Source organism: Podarcis melisellensis (assembly GCF_964234715.1).
Source record: "Podarcis melisellensis genome assembly, chromosome: 9".
NCBI lineage: Eukaryota > Metazoa > Chordata > Lepidosauria > Squamata > Lacertidae > Podarcis > Podarcis melisellensis.
Genome location: NC_138541.1, coordinates 36,790,726 through 36,815,460, shown reverse-complemented (window position 1 = coordinate 36,815,460; position 24,735 = coordinate 36,790,726). Strand labels below are relative to the sequence as shown.

General features: G+C 42.5%; 1 long non-coding RNA gene across 3 annotated transcripts in view; it reads right to left on the bottom strand.

The window, feature by feature from the left end:
• Positions 1–294: 294 nt before the first annotated feature.
• The window catches only part of LOC309378274, a 27,670-nt gene continuing 3,229 nt past the window's right edge, over positions 295–24,735 (bottom strand). Inside the window, exons 1-4 of one of the 3 annotated variants that reach the window (XR_014171982.1) lie at positions 23,907–24,012; positions 23,317–23,443; positions 2,707–2,818; positions 295–772 (exon numbers count right to left, since the gene is read on the bottom strand). This is a non-coding gene — a long non-coding RNA (uncharacterized lncRNA). Of the gene's footprint in view, positions 773–2,706; positions 2,819–23,316; positions 23,886–23,906; positions 24,013–24,735 lie in introns of those variants that run through there. The other 2 variants (XR_014171981.1, XR_014171983.1) reach the window with 2 other exon arrangements.

Sequence of the window (24,735 nt, the reverse complement as noted above, 5' to 3'; positions counted from 1 at the left end):
GGGGATCAAAACAATACAATGACACATCATTAGTGTTAGATTTCACTGGTGAAATTACAATGATTCTGAAGTGAGAGGAATGCCCATTTGGTCATTACTTTTAAAGTAATGGTTATCACTTTAAACTGTACTATGCAAATCACTAACACGTAGATTTCACCTTGAGGGTCAGAGTTCATTTTAGGCCACCTATTTTGACATTAAGTTTGAACTGTATATCAGTTATTCAAGACTGCAATTCCACCCCCTACCCCCCCCCCGTAAATCGGACAAGTCATTTTCACATCTGCAATAACCGCTAATGGTAATTATTAAATCAGCCTTTGGTATGCATATTGTGTCCTTTTCTTCTCCTGCTTGATACCTACACTTGTGTAGATTTGAACTTTCATATCCTTTCTGTATTATGCAATAGACGAGGGGTCACACATGTTTCTCTGCTTTGAATAATACATCTCTATGAAGTCTTGGTATATTAACTGTTGGAAAATTTGTTTCTGTCGTTTTAATATTTTATCATTTTTTGTCCTAAGTCGATGACCTTAACTGGTTGCAGTTCATTTCATTTCTTTTCTGCTTAAATATTTTAAAGGCTCTGAAGTACAAATATCAATCATATTGGGTGTTAAGAAAAATGCCAAACTTGAGATTTGGGTTATTTAATTGCAATTGTCAAGCTGTATTTAAATTCTTTCCTTTTCCTTTTCCTTTTCCCCTGCACAGTTTTTGCTCTCTCTTCCCATGTAGTTTTCAGCCATACTACCTATTTTCACTGAAAAATACAGAAAGAGACAGGGAAGAAAAGGGACCAATCCAGCAGGTAAGTTCATTTATTTATTTAGCACCATCAGTGTGCACAGCAGTTGCAGGATATAAAAGGATTTGTCCCTGTTCTGAGGAGCTTACTAGGGACATGGTTCCATCTTAGATGGGCCATAGGGCCGTCTTACCCATAGGCTCTAGGGGTGCAGGGCACCCAGGCACCAGGCTCTCAGGGGCGCCAGGCCAAGAGTCTGGGGCCTGAGAGTTGAGTCCAGGGAAGAGCCTGCTCGTCAGTCAGAGCACCACGGTGGACTCTTCTGCGAGTTTGGGGGCGACCGAGCCAGCGAGATGCTGTGGCCGCTGGCTGGCTCCGCCCTCCTGCGTACCTGGGACTGGGCAACTAGGGGGGGCGCCGGATGGATCTTTGCACCCAGGCGCCACATATGCTTAAGACAGCCCTGATGGGCCACCCCCTTCCTCCTGCCTTCTGCCACCTCCTCTTCCCTCCTGTTACCGGCTCCTCCCCATCCTCCCTGGCCAGTGTGGTGTAGTGGTTGAGAGCGGTAGTCTTGTAATCTGGGGAACCGGGTTCTCGTCTCCGCTCCTCCACAGGCAGCTGCTGGGTGACCTTGGGCCAGTCACACTTCCTTGAAGTCTCTCAGCCCCACTCACCTCACAGAGTGTTTGTTGTGGGGGAGGAAGGGAAAGGAGAATGTTAGCCGCTTTGAGACTCCTTAAAGGGAGTGAAAGGCGGGATATCAAATCCAAACTCTTCTTCTGTTGCTCTCATACTGTGCTCTGAGAAAGTGTCCCTTCATCAGAGGAAAACATTGTGGATGAAGTGACTGCACAGATCGTCTGTGCCACTGCTGCTTTGCTGCAACATTCTCAAAGCCTGCTTAAAATTTAACAGCCCACATCAGTCAAAATGCCTCACTCTCAGGAAGGATCCTTTCCTCAGAGTGAGTTGTGGTGGGCCTGGAGAACTTGGTTGGAGTGCCAGTGGCGGCTTCTGTAATGGCAGAGGTGCTGCATTCCTTGTGAGTGGGCAGGAGGCAGCTACTGCAGCAACAAATTTAGCCACAAGTCTTAGCTGCAGGGTGTGTGTGTGTGCGTGTGGTGTGGCCGCAGTATGACAGCAGCAGGAAGCTCTATGGGTTGTTGGGGTGGGGCTGTTAAATTCACTACACATCCTAATTTTCTGCTTGAGGGCTGAGGCACTTGCTCATAGAGCCCAGAAGTTTACCGTGTAATATTTGACACAAGGGAAACAACAGAGAAAAGGCAGGGTGGTGGGTGCTTGTTTCATTTGTACATGCTTAGGCTTAGATACATGCTAAGAGTCCATCCTAACATCAGATGCCCAGTATCAGGACAAAATGCAGGCTAAAGATTACATCCAACTAAGTTATACTTGGAATGAAGCCATTCAAGTTAATGGGCTTAAGTTCGTCAGGTCTATAAATTTCCATAGGTTTACTCTGGGTATAACATAGGCTGCATACACACCATACTTTTAAAGCACATGACTTCACCACCACTACCACCCCAAATATTGTTAACAGTCATTTGTTAAGGCTGCAGGGAATTGTAGCTCTGTGAGTGGTTGAACTACAGTTTCCATGATTCTCTGGGGGGAATTATGGGCTTTAAATGTATAGTGCGTATTCAGCCTTAGTTGGATACAGCTCTTAAGAGTTGAATACCACCTTGTGGCATAAGCATCTTGGCTTCATTTATCCTTGGGACTCTCTGCAAGGAACACTGAAAGCCAGGCAGGGAGAAATGGCCAAACACTTGGAAATGCATGCCATGATGGTGTCACGGAAAGGCGGGAGACAAGAGTTCCTTCATCATGGCATTTCACACTGGAAAATCCACCCCCCCCCCATAGAGACCCACAAGAAATAACTCTATGCAATGTCTGCTGGTGGGTGAAAATACCTTTGTATAGAAAAGCTTCCCAGCTGCTGATAATAGGTGGGAACTGGCGCTATTCAAAGCTGCTGCTGTTCTTGTTGCAGTGATGGTCTTCTGTAAGCTCACGGGAAGTAACCTGGTTAAGCGGGGAACACAATGAGAGAGATTCTTTGAAGCTCATTTAATTTATTACATCTTTGGAATGACAAATATGGAGATGATCCAGATTCATACAGCTTGTTTTCTGAGCTGCAATTTGTTATCTGTAATATTTTTAATGAAACAAACAATTGGAATAGCTTACAATTTGTTGCCTTTTTCACTCTTTTGCTTGATTTAATGCTGCGGAACAGCATAGCCTATTCTTTCCCTGTCAAAGACAACAGAAGAGGCACTATTTCTTAAACCAGTATTTTTATTCTGTCCTCCCTATTCACCCACTTTCAAATGTAAATAATTCCATAATCATATCAAACTCAGAATAAATATTTGTACTACCAATGTTTTTCAAATAAGGCTTAAACAATCCTTTTGGTGTTTGCACACTACTCAGAAATGGCTTTCAACATGCCTAGCAATATCTCCTGTGTTCTGGAAATACAGACCACCTTGTACTGTGTGGCTCCCTTTATTTATTTATTTTTTTTGTAGCTTTCCTCCTCCTAAATGCATGGTGCATGCAACAATGTCAAAGTCATAAACCCTATTAGGATGATTAAAACTGCTTTCATTCCTACATCCCTCCCAAATCCTTAGCTACTAAAAGTGGTTTCAAATAACCTCTTGGGCAGCCCTTCAGAAAGTGCTCAGTTCTGAATACAGTCGTACTTTGGTTGTCAAACACCTTGGTACTTGTACGTTTCGGCTCCTGAATGATCAAAATCCGGAAGTGAGTGTTCTGGTTTTTGAATGTTTTTTTGGAAGCTGAACGTCTGATGCAGCTTCCGCTATTGTTTCCGGCGTGCCAGCGCAATCGGAAGCCAATCGGAAGCTATGCCTTGTTTCTGAACGTTTCGGAAGTCGAATGGACTTCTGGAATGCATTCTGTTCAAAAACCAAGGTACAACTGTATCTATCCTACAGCTGAGTGGCAACCATATGAAAGAGCTAGATAAGGTGTAGAAAAGAGCAACCCAAATTATCAGAGGACCAGCTCAGCTTCCAGATGAGGAAAGTCTACAACAAGGGTGGGGAACCAGTGGCCCTCTAGGTGTTGCACAATTCTTATTGACTATGCTGGCTAGTGTAGATAGGAGTTGAAATCTACCAACATCTGTAGGTTTTCTATCCCTGGTCTACCATTTTGGGGTGGGTGCGCAGTAGAACATGATGCAGACAATAAGGCTTTGTGCAGACCAATCTATAACTCAAATTGTCATGCTGGAGGAGGGTTGGATGAGGCAGAAGTGTCTCTTCACCCAGCTCTGCCAGTGGAGAACCTTCACTATCGCTAAGATCTCCACCCAAGCCTTCAGAATGGAAGCTAACACTAGATGTATCCTTACTGTGGGTAGTCAGCCTAAACCTATGAAATGGGGTTTTGAGAGGGAGCAAGCAAGGCCAAGCCAGCCTAGGATCCTAAGCCAGTCCAGTTATGGGCAAGTTGTGCTGAGGCTTGTTTTCTGAGCCAGCCTGGAGCTGAAGCAGTAAACATAAAGACTTTTCCTGCCCCCCCCCCCATTCTGGTGTAAGACCAGTTCCAGGGGTGAAGCTGGGGCATCTAGACATGGCTTTTAAATCAGCTTTCCAAGTGATGCCCTTGGGATGTTGAGGAAAGAGGTAAGGAGTCTCTGAAAGAGGTATACCCTAATCAGTATTAGGGAAAGCAGGATTAAAATTGTGCTTTAAAATTGTGCTGAGTATGAGTCTGGAGACCTCAGTGCACATCTCACCATGTGACTTTAGTTTGGGCAAGTTTACAAACAATGACCAGGAATCAGTGTAGTCTACCCATTCAAGAAGTACTACTCAATTAATTATATGAGCTTTAATAAATAAGTTAATGACTGAAATTTGTATATTAATAAAACAATCATTGTGAAGAGGAAACGCATGTCCTCAGATGTCTGCCTTATGAGTCGCAGCACACACTATCTTAGAAGCAGCATAATTTCTTGCGTGCGATAAGAGGAGCACTTCTTCTGAGATCAGGGGTTGTGTCCAATGATACATGCGTACAGTTCCATTCACAAAGCTGGGCTTTTCCTTCCTCTCTTTGGGTACCTCTGGAGCAGAAATTGAGGTGGGGGGGCTGCAGAGGAGAGGAAGGGAGAATTAAGCTGCAGAGTTCGGTAAAACCCAATACCTGTCATCCTTAACTTTCTAACGTGTTACAAATACAGATAATCTGCTGCTTGATTAATTAGAGTTTTCGATCAATTAGAAGTTTTAAAATGGGATAATCTGACCAATCAATGCTCACATTGTTACAACCCTAGTGAGAACCAAACATAATGTGTGTAAAATGCATAAAGAATTAGAAATGTGCTCTATGCATGCTTGGTATTATGATCGGCAAAGGAGAATTGCAAGTTGATACTGAGGAGGTGTGAGTTACCCCCCTTTTCAGAGAACTCGGCCAATCAAAAAAACAGGTGTAAAGTACTTTTGCCGGGTCTGGTGTCTGTTATTTTTCAGATGTCTGCCCCACCCTTGACCTTAAATTGTTTCTGAGTTATCTTTCTGCAGCCTGGCACATGTAATCATGATTGCTGTGGACACCTGCTAGTCATTGATTAATGGGGCTGGGAAAGAATCTTATTCAGGCAGGCCTGAAATGACTTTTGGACTTCAGAGGTGAAAGAAGGTTGTCATCTCAGAGAAGCCCATCTAGGGACCTTTGGATTTTTTCCAGTAGTGGGAAGAATGCTTTTAACGCTGCATGTTTCTGCATCTGTTGACATTCTGGAATTAGATCAGCCACATAACAGAGGATAGAAGAGGGCACTACAGTCCCTAGATTATTTTCTACAAGGGTGTTCACACCTTTGTGCGTCCCATTCAATATGTACAATCTGTGTACGCAATAGTTGAGCAGTACAAATCCACTCACACAAATGCTTGTACATAGGTAGAAGCAGCTTGTACCTGTGTTCAGTGCAGCGTGTGAGCAAGCCTTATAAAAGTTAGGATAGGGTGTTATCAACAAAGCTATAAGGCCTCTCTGCCTGCTAGGCGGCGATACAGGGAGAAATGAGTGTGATCTCTACAAGCCGTGGGACACCTTCCTATGAGCTACAGACACAGCTATCAACACAGCTGCATGCATTGGGCACAGAAAAGTATATTTGCTTCTTAATTAAACATATCTAATGTCCACATATTGGAATTTTAAGAATTTTAAGATATATTACAAGCAATTATGTTGTTTTAGACCATGCATTCAAACCACTATGATATCACATTAAATAGTCATGGCTTCACCCATGTAATTTTGGGAGCTGAAGTTTTTTAACAGTGCTGAGAGTGGTTATGAGGCCCCTATTCCCCTCACAGAACTACAAGTCCCAGAGTGGTTTAACAGTCAATTCCTCTTCACTGAGAACTATGAACTATCGTTTTGCCTGAGAGTGTGTTGCCTGCTGCACTGAGCACAGAAGAAGTCCCTTCCCAGAAAGAGGATGTCATCCAGCACAACATTTGTTGTTGGAAAAACAAAATACAAATATTATATCAAATCAAACTCTGGGAATTGTAGCTTGGGGAGGGGAATAGGGATCTTCCTACTGCTCTCAGCACCTTTATGAAACTACAGCTTGCAGAATTCTTTGAGAGAAGCCACAACTGTTTAAAGTGCTTTAAATGTATGGTCCGAATGTGGCCTTAGTCTCCTTTGGTGACCTCGGTGGACAAAGAGAGAGCCAATAGTTATGAAATGAAACCCCAGCATTCAGCTGAAGGTCCATCTATACAGCTGACTGTGAACAATGGCATCTGTATACACAGCCACGGATCATTACAGAAGGACGAGTCAATTAGCCTTTGGCGACACTACATCATGAGCCTGCGAAGTAATTTTTGAATACTTTAGGGGCTGTTGTCAAAAGGACAGTACAAGGAGGGCAATAACGGGGTGGGGGGACGGGGGGAACCAACCACCGTATAAACACTCCAGTGTTCGGAACTCTATCTGATGGCTTACTGTCAAGTAAAAAGGGTTTCGTTTGTTTTTTTTACGAAAAGTATAACAATTAACCTTTACTTACTGCACACCATGAAAAAGCAATAGAAGGTGGTCCAAGGCTACATGTCTCATTTGGCCTGTCCGCTGATGCCTATAGCAGGACGCATTATGTACAGAGTGCAGAGGGCAACCCTCCAGGCCTGTGGGATGCAAACATCTTGCTGAAAAGGTCTTGATCTTCCCCAAGTGTGACAAATAAGTTGTTTCAACTTAGTATGTGGTGCATCACAATTAGTCAGATAATAAGGCACCGCCTTTTAATCCCATGGCAGCCTTAATTTTACTTACTTATTGTATTGTCAAAGCAACCGTGTGGGAGGATTGATTTGGATTGGAGCGGCAGTACTGGGGAGGGAGTGTTTAATATTTCCCCCCACTTACCATTATTCCAGTTTAGAGCAAACCCACCCACTCAAAGCTGCTATTAGCCCCACTTGAGAAAGAAATGTGCAAATACAAAAGGTACCTGTATTTCCTTCACAGAGAGGCTAATAGCAGTTTGGGGGTGATTGAGACTGGGGAAATGGCACAGAGGGAAAGGGTTACATTTTCCGTGTTCCAGAACTGCTGCTTCCCCAGAAAAACTTTCAAATTAAAAAATAATAATTAAACCCAACAGTAGGAGATCTGATAACATATATCCTATAGCTTATCTGTTTTGAACCCTAGTAAAGGTAAAGGGACCCCTGACCATTAGGTCCAGTCGTAGCCGACTCTGGGGTTGTGGCGCTCATCTCGCTTTACTGGCCGAGGGAGCCGGTGTACAGCTTCTGGGTCATGTGGCCAGCATAACTAAGCCGCTTCTGGCGAACCAGAGCAGCACACGGAAACGCCGTTTAACTTCCCACCCCAGCAGTACCTATTTATCTACTGTACTTACACTTTGACGTGCTTTCAAACTGCTAGGTTGGCAGGAGCAGGGACCGAGCAATGGGAGCTCACCCCGTCGCGGGGATTCAAACCGCCGACCTTCTGATCGGCAAGTCCTAGGCTCTGTGGTTTAACGCACAGCGTCACCCGTGTCCCCAGCGCCACCCGCGTCCCTGTTTTGAACCCTAGTTAACACCAAAATAACATGTAGAACCTCTGGTATTCTATTCCTAGTAAAGGGACTGACACACTGGGGGTTGAATTCTCTCACAATAAGAGACCCTCAGTCTAAAGCACCTACATCCCAGGTGAGCAGCTGTGTGACTACTAGGGATCGGCTCTCTCAGTTCCTCATTTTCTCCAATCTTAAATTCAGTTCTCCACATTTCTGCAGCAATTTGGGGGTTGTGGTTGTTGTTGCTTTAAAAAAAAATCTTCATGAAACTTCATCAGATTGTTAGTGAGAATTTCTCCGAATTTTGGCATGCAGTTTTGGCTACACACTTTTGCAACACCTTCCTCCACAGCAGGTGGCGCTGTGGGTTAAAGCCTCAGCGCCTAGGACTTGCCGATCGAAAGGTCGGTGGTTCGAATCCCTGTGGCGGGGTGCGCTCCCGCTGCTCGGTCCCAGCGCCTGCCAACCTAGCAGTTCGAAAGCACCTCCGGGTGCAAGTAGATAAATAGGGACCGCTTACCAGCGGGAAGGTAAACGGCGTTTCCGTGTGCGGCTCTGGCTCGCCAGAGCAGCGATGTCACGCTGGCCACGTGACCCGGAAGTGTCTCCGGACAGCGCTGGCCCCTGGCCTCTTGAGTGAGATGGGCGCACAACCCCAGAGTCTGTCAAGACTGGCCCGTACGGGCAGGGGTACCTTTACCTTTACCTTTACCTCCTAAATAATTTTTTTTTTGTATTCTGTCCACCCTATTACTTTGTATATTGGCCAATCAGAAAAGGCTGTGTCATGAAGTATAGGACTGTGATGCACAGAAATAGAAAAAGAACATCACACTAAGCATGCTATGTTCTCAAGGTGCACGAAAATTTGGACGTGATTTGAAGAGTCTCTCCGCAAAGTTTCACAGTTTGCATTTCCCATGTGAGGAAAAGGAATCCTTGAACATTTACTATGTAGAAGTAATTGCAGAAAATAACTGGTAACGTATTGGAAAGTATTGGTTCTGGTTGCTAGAATGGAGTAAAGAACACTTTGGATATTCCAAGGACTAAACACATGCAGGAAATAAAAGTCCATTAAATTGGAGGGAGAAATGGCAACACTTTAGGATTCATATCTATTGGCTGGTGTCCAAACAACTCACTCATCAATTGCAGCCCTCACTTCATTCACTGGTTAAAACCTCATTGGTTAAAAAGGTGAGAGCAGACAGCCAGGCTGGCTCATCTCACAGGAATCACGTTTTGCTTCCCTTTCATAGCAGGTAGAAGCTTGCATTATTGTTTTTGAAATGAAAGCTGAGTGTCTGGGCCTTAGTTGTGAAGTTTGATGGACCCCTGGAAAAACTCAGTGTCCACCCCCCACCTACCTGCCAGGGCCTGCAGCCCCCTGCTATAGGACAACAATCTAACAAAGGAGGCACTGAATCAGAATCTTGCGATTAAGCTCCAATATCTCAACTTCAGTGATGGCTCTCAGATATTTGATATTGAATCTATACATCACGGGGCTGTGGAGACAACACACACATACCCTGCTGAAGTCCTGCTCTGATTAAGTTTTAGAAGTTGTTGGTGACCTGGTACACCATTGCTGGTGCTTTGCCCTCTACCAGAAACTTTGGTCAAGTATTTCAGTGAGAAACTTTAGCAGAAGGTAAACCAAAGACTGAAAGGAATATATGTTCTCAGGCATATACACCCATATAAAGCTGTTAATAGAGAGGTGGCAACCAAGAGACCTTTCTGGGCTAGGCTGAGTCAGCTTTATTCAGCAACCAACAGGACTGTTTCATGTTTATCCCCCTCTCCAGACAGAAAAACCAACTATCTCATTTAGAACTTGGAAAAGAGTTAAGAGCCTCGGACAGAAGATCACCAGGTTGATGGACTATATGGAATTGACGGAAATGACTGGTAGAACCCGAGACCAGGGAGAAGAGACGGTGGAAGAAGACTGGGAAAAGTTTAAAGTTTATCTATGGAAATACTGTAAAATTAATGAGTGTTAGAAAAATGTTGGAATGAAATTATATGGCTTTAGTAGAAATGTTATAAGGAATTAAGCATAAATAAGTATTATAGTATTAATGGAAAATAAGGTTAAAATATGTTAAGATAACTATATGACAGAAAATAGAGAAAGATGGAAAGGATTTGCTGAAATAATTAATAGAAATGGAATACAAAAAGGGAGGTGAGAGGAGGTCGATGAAACAAGGGAATGAAAGGGAGGGTATTGAAATGGTATGATGTGTGTTTTTGAATTGTTTTTGCTCTGTCTTGTTTTGTTTAATGTGTTAATGTTGTGTTGTGTATTGTTTATATATTGTACTTTATTGTTTTTTCTTTCTTTTTCTTTTTCTTTTTTTTCTTTTTCCTTTTTTGTAAGGTTTAAAAGTAATAAATATTATTTTTTTTAAAAAATAGAACATATAAATTCCAGGTTGGACTGGGTGGGGGGACAATGCTTGAAGCCTCCAAGATAGTCTCATACGACTGCCCTGTTTATGTAACTTTTGCCACATAGTGTTTAGTTCCCACCGCATAGATACTCCTTGTCCTGACATACTCTTTGTGTGGTGGCCAGACGGACATTTCCCCCACCCAGAATTGTGTGATCTTGGTCTTTTTTAAAAAATGAATTAATAAATATCCCCAATTAAGCATATGTATGGATGTTGTTGATGGCATCAGTCTCTCTCAGGAGACAATGGAAGAGTGCACCATTGGGGGTAAAATCAAACCTTTGGAGAATTACAGCACCTGCTGTGGCTGTAGAGACCAATATGGGAGGGTTGGGGCAGATGAAGGAGGCCAGTTTTGCTACGATGCACTATGGCATTTATTTTCTCTACGCACGTCCCAGTGGTCATTCCTCTTCTGGTCACTGCTGTGAATACGCAAGCTAACTGATTGTCTCCAGGCACTGCTGTCATCTGCAAGGGATTCCCACATGGCTGGTTTGATGTTGCCAGCCTTCATGTCTTGTTTGCAGACATCCTTGTAATGCAGAGTTGGTTTGCCAATGGGCCTAGTGCCTGAAGCCAGCTCCCCGTATGGATGTACCAACACATTTTCCAATAGGTTTGTGCAGTGTGCAAAAAGCTGAAAGGGAGATGGAAGCCTGAGGCAACGTCTGGAAACATCTTAATTTCCAGGACCAAAGAATAACTGGATCGTAAGTGTCTGGAGTTTTAGCTTATGGATTATGCTCATTCATAATTGAACATAGTCTTACACATACAGCTACTCATACACATGTGAGCAATTAGCTATGGAAATACTTCAGTCATGCAGTTATATTAGGCTACAGCTCTCAGCTGTTGTTCCTTCTAAATTAAAAATAAATAAATTTAAGCCATGACCCGATTATGTGAACTCCAGAGTCCAAAACCAAACGGGAATTCAATTTAGAGCTGTGCCAAGCCATTATATCTTTGTACCAGGGAGCTTATGTGGCATCAGAATTCTTTTTAGGATATTGAACTAAATTTGCTCCTGGTCCTGCCTTCTTTTGGTTGGTGCCATATTTTGAGAAATACATCATCTTCCAAGTGCTCTGTTCCAGTAATGCAGAGGACTACACTGGCAATACATCTGTTGTTGCAATAATATACTGGTGCAATCTATTATCAGATTGAGACATACAAGTGATATATTACTCAAGAGGTGGTACTATTCTGAAAGGAAAGTCACCATGAAAGTATTCAGCTATTGAGCAACAGCCAAGCATAGCATACTTGAAGCCACTTTATTCCGAAATCTCAATATTATAGTCTGCTTAGTACTGTAGCTCTAGACTTTAAAATCTTCAGTTCATATGTCTCTTTTAAACCTTTATAAACATACTAAGAGCAACTACCATTAACCTTAAGGTCACTGTAAAACTGACTGCATACCATTGCATTATTTCTACTTTATAGCAGGACAATTCTTACTTACTCATAACCATTTGGAAGCAAGTAACATTGACCCCTAGATGGTCGGAAGAGCACACTGTATCTCATTATAATAATCTCAGCTCCATTCTTTACTCAACATTAATTATTTTCCATTCTAAAACATTTTGTGCTGCATGACAGCAAAACTTTAGCCTGTCGTTATCTGCGGGTCACTTTACCCTAACCTCCTTATTCCCCATTTCGAAGCATTTATTTCTTACAGCTCAGAACAGAGTCGGTCTAGTTTACATTTCCCCCCTGTGAATGATGCAGATTAAATATTTCTAACACCTTCAAAGCATCTTCATAGCACAGGAAGATGCCATGAGCTTTTCTTCCATCCATTTCATGCAAACACTGCAGATTAAATAGGCTTTCTTTATCAGGGTTCAAGCTGATATCTCTCCTGTCCCAAGTAAATTTGGAACCAAATTTCACATAAAAAATAGGTATTGTAGGAAAGGACATAAGAAGAAAGGACTGTAAGCTTTTCCAATATGCTGTAACGGCAGCCAGAATCCTGTTGGCCCAGGAGTGGAAACAAGAGGAGATACCGACGATAGAAGAATGGAGATCAAAATTGATAGACTATGCGGAACTGGATAAATTAACTGGGAAAATTAGATATACTAAAGACCAAAAGTTCATCGAGGATTGGGGAAAATTTGTGGATTATCTGAAAAATATATGTGGTGTAAATACAACGCTAGTGGGATTTAAAGAGGCACTGTAAAAAAAAAAGTATTGTTTATTAGAAATAATGGAAGTAAAGGGGGAACAATGGCAATACGAAAGAAAGGAATGTGTATTAAAGGTATAAACATGGATGATTGTCAGAGACGCTGAAGGAAGTCAAAAACAGTTACAATCTGTTGTATTCGAGATAAAATGTATAATTGGATGAAAATTAATAAAATTTATATTAAAAAAACTAATTTCACATAAAAACACATTTTTAGGGTCTTGCTTCAACGGGAGAAATTTCAAGGGAAACTGGGTCAATTTGGATAAGCTACTGCAAGACAAGCGGGAAAAGCCATAGCTCAGTGGCAGAGCACAGGACCCAGGAGAGGGGGTGCAGTGGGTACATTGTACCCCTGCCTGGGGTCAAAAGGGGGGGCACAGGGGCCAGAAATTTCCTGGGACCTCAGAAAACATATGCATATATTGCATGAAGATTAGCATTTACACAAAATGCCATGGCACTTCTTCCTCTACCCGCTTCCTCTTCTGCCAGTGTGCCCCCACCTACTTTTCCCATGCAATCCAGAGAGGCAGCAAAATTTAATGTAAGTGGGCAAGGCGAGAAAGCAAGCTCGCTTTGCCTCTCCTGCAGGTGATGTACTTCACCTTCTGAGGGGACTGCTGTATGCCGGTGAAGGGTGCCAGTGCTGACAGTGGCCCGCCTTCAAGCAGAGGAATTGGAACAACAACAAGCAATACGTTGGCGAATAATATACTGACAATATTTTTATAACACTACAGTATACTGTATCAAAATTCATAAATAGAAAACATGTAATATGTGCATGGAGTCACAAACTAATAAGAATCAGATAAACGTTCCATAACCAGGAATGGTAGGATTGGTAAGTCACTGTCAAGGATCACTGAAACAGAGGCAGAATGCCTTTCCACAGTCAATATCCTATCCAAAATATAGTTGGAAGTAAGTTGGAGCACGGTGGTTCTATGGGCACAACACTACAAACGTGAGTTGATGGGTGCTCCAAACGTCGCAATAGCACAGCAGCAGACAGAACAGTTATTCCAGGATAATGAACAGATTAATCGTCCCCAAAGGTACATCAAATGGCTGTGGATCAGCTATCACTCAAAAGTGTGGTAAGAGGAAGGCAAAGCAGAGGAAGGCAAAGCGGCTCATTGCCACCGTTACCATCATGAACAGATGAAGAACTCACTACATCTGGAAAAATGATATTTTCCAGACAACTGTCCTAAGAATCAGGAGATAGTTAGTAACATGAAGAAGGTCATAGTCACAGAGAACATTACCTAGCTTGGCAAACTAGAAATGTTCCTGCAGTCTGGGACAGGAGTTCACATCATCTTACAAGCACCCATCAAAACTGAAGCTGTGAAATGGTACAACCTGTTAAATTGCATCACCAATGTTGCACTCTTGTTGGGAGAAAATGGTTTAGCAATTACTAATTCATCCCATCAAATTGGTGATTCAAACAATGGAATCTTTTTAGGACTCATTGAACTGCTCCCCATCCTTCAGGAACATGTGCTAAGTGCAGAGGAGTCACAGAAAAGGCATGAGCAGCCTCGAGTTCATTATTTGTCCCCTGCCTCACAAAATGAATTTATTACAGAATGCTTGAATCTTGTGAAGCGACACTTTTTGCTTGAGAGGCAATCTGCAAATGCTTTGCAGAAATAGTAGACTCTACGCCAGATTCTTCCAATGTTGAACAAACAACATTTCTTTGGAGATGTACTTTTAAAAGAAATGCAGTATGAGATTCAAGAAAGATTTCTGAAGTTTGCAGATTGTAGCAACAAAAGAGGGAAAGAAATGGCTCAGATGATAACGAATGCATTGGAAGAACATGCTATTCCTCTCAGCGAATGTACAGCACAAGCCTATGATAATGGGACAAATGCGGCATGAAAATACAATGGCGCACAAGCCAGGGGTGAACAAAGCATGAACGGTACCCGGGGCAGGGGGGCAGGGCAAACCGACCGTACAGTGCATGCACGGTGCTGCTACGTATGGCGCATGCTCTGCTCATTCCCTCTGCCTCATGCACCCAGCCTTTTGCCCCACTCCATCAGAAGAAGAAGAGTTTGGATTTGATATCCCGCTTTATCACTACCCGAAGGAGTCTCAAAGCGGCTAACATTCTCCTTTCCCTTCCTCCCCCACAACAAACACTCTGTGAGGTGAGTGGGGCTGAGAGACTTCAGAGAAGTGTGACTGGCCCAAGGTCACCCAGCAGAGCGGGGTGGAGGAGCGGGGAAGCGAACCCAGTTCACCAGATTACGAGTCTACTGCTCTTAACCACTATACCACACTGGCTCTCCAGAGTCAAACGTTGGGTGTGCGCGCGAGAGAGAGCCAGGCAGGTCACTCTCTCTTTCCCTCTCTCCGCCCACACGTGCCTCCCCCACCCACCCCATTCCGCCAGAGACAGCGGAGGTGACTCTGAGGTGGCGGCAGTTAGAGCAAGAGCAGACGTGATTGGGGATGGTGTGCCTCAGGGAGGCGGTGGCCTTTGCCGCTTCTGATGCCACTGCTGCTGCCACTGCTGCTGCGCCAGTTGCTGCTACTGCTCCTCCTGCCGCCCCTCTGTCCTTGCTGTGGGGGTGAAGTGGTGGCAGCGGAGGGTGTAGCTGCGAGCAGAGGATCCTTTGCACGCGGCTGCGGCAGCGCATTGGCACCCCGTGGGGTGCCCTCTTGTCACCCTGCCAGAGATGGTGCCGGGGCGGTGCGCTCCCTCTGCCTCCCCCTTTTTCCTACGCCACTGGAACAAGCAAAAATACAAGAAAAATACTCAAAAGCAATTTTTTTCACCTTGTGGTTGTCACATACTCAACTTATGTGGAAATGCTGCTGCTGAATGCATACCTGGAGCAATAACCTTTTTGGGGGGAACAATTAAAACTGTGTCCCACCTGTTCAGTTCCAGTCCTAAGTGGTAGGAAATACTACAAAAACTATATTGGTTGTTCTTTTCATAGTATGTCTGTGCATGTCATAGTATGCACAAGATGCTCAGATGCTGTTGAATGTTGAATTTTGCAGATCACTTGCCTGGTATTAAATTAGCACTGAAAGACCTCCTAGTACTAAATTTGATGGCCAAAACAAGAAATGAAGTCCATGGAGTTTTATTATATATGACATCTTTTGCCTGTGTGTTATAGTGTCAGCCATGTGGTACAAAACATTAGCTGGCATAGATATTTGAAACAAGGTCTTTCAAGCTAGAGATGCCACACTGGATGTTGATGTAACAGAGCTGACAAAACTCCAAAAGAAGTGGAAATGCCTGTGGAATGAAGCCAGATTGGTTGCATCAAACCTAAATATAGAAATAAAACTCTGTCCCATGTATGTAATTAAGTTAGGTGCAAGAGGACAAGGTCACATGACAACAGCACACCTGATGCTAACTTGGAAGAAATGAATGACACAGATGATACTCCAGAAGAGCCCTACTTCAGAAAGTATGTGTTTTAGGTTTTGGTAGACAATGTTATAGGAGGGTTAACTGTCCACTTCAATGCTGTTAAGCAATTTGCACAAAAAATGCTTTCTTGTGGAAATATCTCACCATGTCTGAAAGTGAAGTGGAGAGAAAATCTTTATCTTTATCATAGCAATATCCTGCTGATTTTAATTGGTGATGATTTCGGAAAAGAAATGCAACATTTAGCCTCAGTACACGAAGAAGATTTTGTAAATGTACAGTTAAAACCATTAGGTCTGTTGAACTTGTTAAGAAAGTACAGACTTGGTGACCTGTTTCCAAATGTGTGTGCTAGCTTAAGAGTACTATTAACAATTCCAGCAACAGTAGCTTCTGGAGAGAGGTCACTCAGCAAACTTCAGCTGATTAATAATTATTTAAGGTCTACAATGTCTCAGAAACGTCTTGTGAATTTGGCCAGGCTAAGTATTGAATCAAACATTGCCATAACAATTAATTTTAATGCTGTGATTTGAAATTTTTCACAAAAGTCCAGAAAAGCTATTTTTTAAAAGCATATAGTAAGTTTATCTTCCTTCCTTTACTAACACTGGTGATCTGATCTGCATTGCAATATAAAGGGATGTTTCAATGTGAATTATTTTGCCTTATCTGTATTGTAGCATAATCAAAGATGTTCCAATCAAATGTGCTTTCTTATCTCTGATCCTCTTTTATTTTATTTATATTTATCTTGGAGGGAATATAAGAGCATAAGGCCTTACATGCAGAATAATAACAGAGTGCTCCACTCAGCCCATCTATTGTCTTCCATACCCTTTTTGACCTTATAGTATAACCAATGGAGAAGGTTAGGGGACCAAAAGAGACATTTCTTGATAAAATTCCTCTTGGAGGCCCTGGTAGACCATGCAGAAGGTCCCAAGATCAATCCCTGACATCTCCAGGTAGGGCTGGGAAAGACTCCTGCCTGAAACCCTGGAAAACCACTACCAGTCAGTGTAGCCCAGCTAGGGAGAAACTGTGGCCTTCCAGAAGTTGTGGGACTCCAACTCCCAACAACCCCAGCCAGCATTAGCAATTGGCCTGGATGATGGGAGTTACCATCTAACAGCATCTAAAGGGCCACCGCTTGCAAGCAAAAGCCCCTCTTCAGACCTTCCCTGCTCAACATGGGAAGGACAGAGACTGAGTGGGCAGAGCCAACATGCACAACAACTGTGCCTCCTCCACATGCTTGAATAGGGCTAGAGAAGACAATGGTTCTTATAGAGGACAATAAGAATGGAAGAAGTGTCCTGCTGGATGTGGCCCATCTAGGCCAGCATCCTGTTCTCAAGGTGGCCAGCCAGAAGCCTATGGGAAGCCTGAAAGCACAAGCCTGAGCACAATAGCATCCTCCCCACTTGTGAGTCCCAGCAGCTGGTGCCTACAGTGGAGGCAGCACGTTGTCTATCAATGGCTGCTTGTCACAATGGCTTTCCTACTTCTAATGGGGGGTCATGATGGAGAAAGTGTTCCTTCAGAAACCTCTGGCCCAGATCATCATATAAACTCAGGCCTACCTAACTTAAATGAAGCCAATGCCTGTGACAGTCAACTCTGATTAAGCAAGTAAAGTACTGGCTCAATTCCCTTGGCAACGTGCTATATTTTTACTCCAGAAGACCAAGGGGGCCCTATTTGTTTGATTTAGCCCTTTAGACATTCTCTGTTTTTGAAGCAAAATGCTTCCTTTTGCATTGAATAAAATGGAGTACTCTTTGTTATGTATTTAGACTCAGTTAACAAATAAAAATTCCAGCCAGGAAACAGCAATTAATATCACCATATGCCAAAACTGTTTCGTTCTCCTAACCAAAGAAAACTTATTTTTATTCTATTCAGGGATTAATCTGAGCCAAGGCTCAGCAATGGAACCTCTTTTTAATGCCAGCACTTGGCCCTTGAACATCTGAAGCAAAAACAAACCACGGATGTGTAGAATGCTTTTCCTCATCACTGCGGGAGAGTAACCACAATAGCCTACATACCTAGAATTAGATATTTCCAGGCGGTCTCATCTCCCGGCATCTGTCCACTTCAAAAATTAAAACACTGACTGTCTGTTTCCATCCCCCGCCCGCCCTTTAATTAATAGCACTCTCTACACGGGAACTAGAAAAAGAGTCAAATCCTTTCTGTAGGGTGACTGAGAAATTCAAGTTTTAGGAGAGAATTCTCCTCTTGAGAATTCCGCTGTGCACACAGTGCAGGAAAATGTATGAGCTCCTTCATCTTGGCTGTGTTGCCAAGGACCGATTTGGGAGCCATGCATTTTTCCACACAGTTGAGACTCAGACTCAGCAGTTTAGCAAGATGCCTCTCTGGACTTAAAGACATAAACCGATGCAAGGAGGCACCCTCTGCCCCCTCAGAACCAACCACAGACCATTCTAAACTTAATACACTGACTTGAAGAAGCATGCCAAGGAGAGAAATGGTGACACAGACACACGGCTGGGATTGTCAGAGGAATGCTGCCAACACCCCCCTCAGCTGACCACTCTTAAAGGGAAAACACATGCGTCTTCCGTATGCCTGCCAGCACTCTTCTAACAGTCATTTATGGGCTTTGGCTCCTCCTGATCAGAGCAAAGTTAAAGAAATCTTACCTAACCAACAAGCTAAAAGGCGTACAGTATTTACAAGAGAAGAAGATTTTCTTTTCTCTGCAAACAGCTTTCGGAACTGAATTTACAACCTTCAAACCACTCTGTGAATTCAAGTAAATTCAGTTTCTGGAAAGTCCTATTATAGCAGGGTGAGGCAAAATGCAGTAACCATATGTTTTTGTTCTAATACAGAGATCTCTACATTTAGTGTAAGAAAAGATGGTGCCCTAAAACTAATAGTAGCATGTTTCCCAAATTAATATTTGAGTTTTGGTGACATAAGAACAGTAGTGCCTTTTCTTTTATTGCCTTACAATGCCTACTCGGAATGCCTACTTACTTGGGAGTCAGTCTTACTGAATAAAGTGGGGCTTACCTCTGAGTAAACATGCACAGGAGACTTAGAACTGTGAGTTGCTCCTCACACACAAGCACCAGCCTGAAAATAGTAAAAAGTAATATGCTGGAGACATGTTAATCCTTTCAGTCTTTCTTCCATAGCCCTGCCCTCTCCGTCAGAAAGGATATATGGAGAAAGTGGCAGTACATTGGGCGGGAGGGGGGGGTTAAGCTTCAGCCAGGCCGCTTAATTGGCTCCAGGTGTCCGATGAGCCAAACCAAACCAAACCAGGAGGTTTCAGCAGCAGCTGGGCAAGAATGTGCCACAAATAAAAACGGGCTGCGGTTGTGTAGTAAAAGGAAACGGATGTCTATGCCCAGTTTTTCCTAGGAGAAGAATAGGGTTGGAACAGCAGTGCCACGAGCATTACTTCCTTGCCGACGAACAGAATGAGCTATAGCTCAGTAGGCACATAGTGACAGGGTTGTCAACTTTTTGACAGACCAGTGTAGCAGCTTGTTGTGCATACTTTAGCCGTTGGCAACCTTTAGGTTCACATGGCGAAATAAAGCTACAATTATTCGGGAGGAGTAGGGAACAGACTGTGTTGCTTTTTCTGATCAGTTGGCAATCATAAAAACTTATTTCTTTATTTAAATATTTGCAAACTGCACTTTTGCAAAACTACAGCAAGGCAATGCACAACATACAAAAGTTACAACAACAATAAAATATCAGAGCAGGGATGGACATCTATAAATATGGGTTGGTTAAAAAATAATTTGCAATGCAAAGTCTCATCTGAATAACCCTATTTTTAGGTGCTATAGAGAAGGCAGGGATGATTCTTGCTGAACTTCTGCTGGCAAGGACTTCCACAGGGCAAGTGTTAAATATATAAGTTTAATACACATAAATTGTAATGTTTGTATGCACTGAGGTTAAAAAAAAGGGTTATGTAGAGAACTCAGGGTCTTAGTCAGTCCTTGGAGTCAACAGCAGTAGAAGCTAAGCTCAGCGATGATGAACAATCAAGATGATTGCATAGGATTGTTCTTTGGGGCCAGGGAGAGGAAAGTTTCTTAAACTGTACAGTGGTACCTTGGGTTAAGTACGTAATTCATTCTGGAGGTCTGTTCTTAACCTGAAACTGTTCTTAACCTGAAGCACCACTTTAGCTAATGGGGCCTCCTGTTGCTGCCGTGCCGCAGGAGCACGATTTCTGTTCTCATCCTGAAGCGAAGTTCTTAACCCGAGGTACTATTTCAGGGTTAGTGGAGTCTGTAACCTGAAGCGTCTGTAACCCAAGGTACCACTGTATTAAGGACTAGAAAGACAAGCAATCTGTTACTTTGTATTTTTGCAATGTTTTATTTTGTAAATAGTTTAAGGCAGTTTTGCAGTAGTAAAACCTTTTGGAATGCATTCTTGTGGTGGAGCTCATTCATTTCTACTCTGCATTTAGGTCCAGCTCAGGCATTCCGCTTGCAGCAACTCAAACAGCAAGCCCTGCCACACTAAAGGCTCGGTCCCTAATAAAGGCTCACCAAACCTCAGTGGTGTGGGGAACCACAAAAGTGCCCCATCAGAGAATCTCAGTGACCAAGGTGAAGCATAAAGGATCAGGCAATTTTCAAGGTGCTTTGAGACCAAGTTGTTTAAGGATTTGTGAATTAATTCAAGAACTATGAGCTGAGTCCAGCAGCAAACTGGCAAAATAGTTTTTAAAGTTGTTTAGCCTTTGAGTTTTTAAAGCTGGGATTGCCAGCTGATAAGAAGTTGAAAAAGCGGCGTGGAGCTTTTTAGTAAAGCTATGATATCCATAAACCAACAAGCAATGCTTTTTAAACTTCGGAAATAAATATTATCACTGTTTAGTTGCTTCAGTTCCTATTGCTGTTAATCAACTGTTCCCCTGTCTCCAGTTCTTCAGTGCACAGGGTTAAGGAGAGGCTTGTCTTTTTAAAAAGAATTACAATAAACACGTGGCAAGACAATAACATATTTTGTGTTATCCAAATATCACTCAAAAATCATGTTACATAAAAATGAAATAAGAAAGCCTTGTTGATTTTACCTCTAATATTTTGAAAGTACAAATGAAATGGACAAAGGCCTTAACCACACGGAAGTTTAATGTAGATTTGAAACTGCATTTGATTTTTGGATGTTGCCCACATGATGTTTTCACTATTCAACTGGTACGCTTTTGTATTTCAACAATATACTTGGATTTTCCCTATCTGGAAAAAATCTGAACAGGGGAAGTAAATCCCAAATAAAATCACCTGGTACCCAACTGCAGACACGCAGGAGTGCATTGTCTAGATGGGTTCTGGTGATTTCTGTTTTGTTTCTGTCAGCTAAAAAAACCTTGCTGCTTTTCCCTTTTTAAAAAAAGTTTGCAGCCTTCTAACCTGTTTCTGGCCCATTAGAGTGTTTTTTTTAAACTAGCCTCCTGTGAGGAACTTGTCGTAGGCTTTTTGAAAGGCCATATAAATTATGTTGTTCAGTTCCCCTTTTGTTGACCACTTTGGTCATATTTTCCATTTGTAACAGAAGAATGAATTTCCCTTTACAGAACCTTTCCCAGTTTTCTGCCATCTCTTCCTAGACATGCCCAAACCTTATTTTCCACCCTCCCTTTAGCTATCTACTGTGTAACATAAAATGCCATACACAAAGCTGTCGTTTTTGACTAGGAATAACTAGTTCCTGCTCTAGGGCTTATGTGAAAAGTGGTCAGGGTGGCTGGGGGTGGAGTGAGGGGCAAGGATAAGCAAGCTGGATTTTTAGCATCTCTGGTACCAACTGGTTAAATTTAAAGTAGACTCGAATCTTTGTTAGGCTTTCTCCACTCAAGCAAAATTACAGTCATTGAGAGAGCAGGTTCACACTTGCCGCCTTGCCCCCCCCCCCCGTTGCATCCTGATGCCCTCAAACAGAAGCTCCCCGTGCAATTTATAGTGCTGCATGAGCAGGATTCTAAACTATAGGCATGAGCCTATAGGCATGCAGCAGGCTTGCTGCTTTCGTCCTTCCAGTGTATAGATGGTGGCAGGGAAGTGAGCAAGGATTGACAGAAAGGGCAGGGCCAGGAAATGCAGGTGGCCATGCTTCTTCCCCTCACACCAACATGTAACTCAGTATTTGGGGATTTTTCCTTTTTGTACAATCTTGTACAATGGGACTTTGGGACATTTTTCATCATTGTACAGTCTTGTGTGATAAATAAGGATGGGGGAGGAAAATCAGTTCACATTTAATGGGAAACCAGGTTAACATGCACTTTCTGAAACAATACACCTACCAAAACACAGCCATTCTTCTAAATTTACTCTTCTCTGAATTTTGCAGTGCAGTTCTCTCACCAAGTAAGCCATGCAATGTGTTACAAAAATGCTTATACTAGGGCAAAGTGTGCATATCACTGCATATTTTAGTGATCAGAAGTTAATGATGTATTTGGGGAAATATATTCAGGGAAACTGCTTTGCAAAAATGTGAATATCTGACAAATTGCATTTAAAAAGTGTGTGTGTGTGTGTGTGTGTGTGTGTGGAGAAATTCATGGATGAATTTTCATGAGGGCTTTTTTATTTTAAAAAAGTTGCAAACTGATGTGGAAATATGGAGAACTGACCTTGAAGATGAGAAAAATGAGAAATTGAGAGAAACCAAAATTGACAGATTTCCCCATCCCTAGTGATAAATTAGACAAAAAGCAATATAAGCCGGAGATGCTATAACTATATTATAACTATTGAGATAAGGTAGATGAGCACTCTGTTTCTAGAGGAAAATGCTTTTAATTTCCGTTCATTTATCCTCAGGTTTCTGCAAGAGACCATGTGTGTCATAGTTCCTGTAAGTTAGCCTTTGGGTAGTTGAACCCGTCATAGGGTTGTCAGTAAAATCACAGGCTGTGACAACTGCTTTGGCCTTCGTAACACAGTACCATCCACCCATATTAGACTCTGAACCAGTGAATGTATCTGTATAGTCAGAGGAGCCTGTGCGGTGTCGTGGTCTGAATGTCAGCATAGGGCCGAGGAGACCCAAGTTCAAATGCCCACTTAACTGTTCAGTTCACTGAATGACCTTGTGCTAGTAACAGCCTGTGGTGGTCATTTATGCATTGCCAAGGAAAGATGAAGTGCATCGTTAAAAAAGAGAACAAAAGAGGGTGCAGATTTGCATAAAATTTACATGTGTTAATTTATGGTGTAGAGGTGCGAATTTAGACAGAATTGCTCTAATTTTAATAGAAATACATCTCACCATCATGGATAAGAAAGTGACCAGGTGATCCATGTGTGTGGACTGTTGAGCAACTTCATGGATGCTGCTCTCTCCCCCTTTCTCTGGTTCTTTAGCTTTAAACTGGACGCGGACCAGACAGCCTTTTCTGAAAGAAAATTCATTTGAATAAAACATTGTCTTCACAATTTCTTCAAAGAGAGGAGAGCCCTCTGCAAAGGCAGCTTGTAGTTCCCCTTCATATCCCAAATATTATCTAAATACTACAGTTTATTTCTTTTCTAATATTTGCTAACAGACTTTGGTACCACAGCTATAATAATATTTTACCTCATATTTACCTCATTTTACCTCTCAGCTTCTATAAGAATGAATGAACAATGAATGAATGAATGGTTAAAATCCAGGCCAGGAAACAGTCACCAGGTGGCATGGCTAAAATCTGGGTATAACCTGGTTAACCTAGCAAAATGGCCACTCATCTGCTTATATTTGTCTTTTAAAGAAAATGTGTGTAGCAGGCTTCATCTGAAACAGCATGAGACAAAATGGGGAATGTGGCATTTAAGGTTAGGGTGGGCAGGTAAAAAAGGAGAACAGTGTTCCTGCACCTTTGATAGTTGTGTATTAAGGGAATCTTAGCAGCTGTAGGTGCAGAAATTTCTTCTTCCTCATGTCTACTACAGATGCAGGAATCCTATCTTCTTCTTCTTCTTCTTCTTCTTCTTCTTCTTCTTCTTCTTCTTCTTCTTCTTCTTCTTCTTCTTCTTCTTCTTCTTCTTCACCTGCTCACCATACTTAAGGTTTTCTTGTCACCTGCACATTTTATAATATTTATATTATTATTAATAATTATTATTATAGGCTGAATCCAACACTACATGCAAGGAGTTACTATTGTGCAGCAGGTCTTCTCCTTCTTCTCTTCTCTGCATGTGCCCTCAGATCTGCTCAGTAGGGTTGTCCAACCCCTTGCAGCAGATTTTGAGGATGCATAGGGAGCTGCAGGAAAGAAGAGGGGACGTTCCATTCCACAAGCCGAAGTCTGCCACACTAGCGGAACAGCAGTGTTGGATCTGACCCTTTGTAAAAATCTGCTGCCTTGTTGCCTCTTTAGTAAATTAAGAAAGCCTTTAATTTATTAATCTAACCAATTAATTGATTAAACATTGCAGTCTTGCATCCTACGTACAATATGAGCAAATTTTTAATACTGGCTTATTTTGCATTACAACTGTTTTGCAGGTTCAAGGGCCTTGAATTAATTCTCAAAGCCCTGAACAACTTAGGTCCAGGATACCTTAGGGACTGTCTAAATCCCAGTGCAATCACTGAGATCATCTGAAGGAATGTTGCTGGGCACCCCCTGAATTGGTGAGGCTCATTTGACATCAACATGAAACAGAGCCTTTAGTGTGACCTGTGAGTCCTGTGGAATGA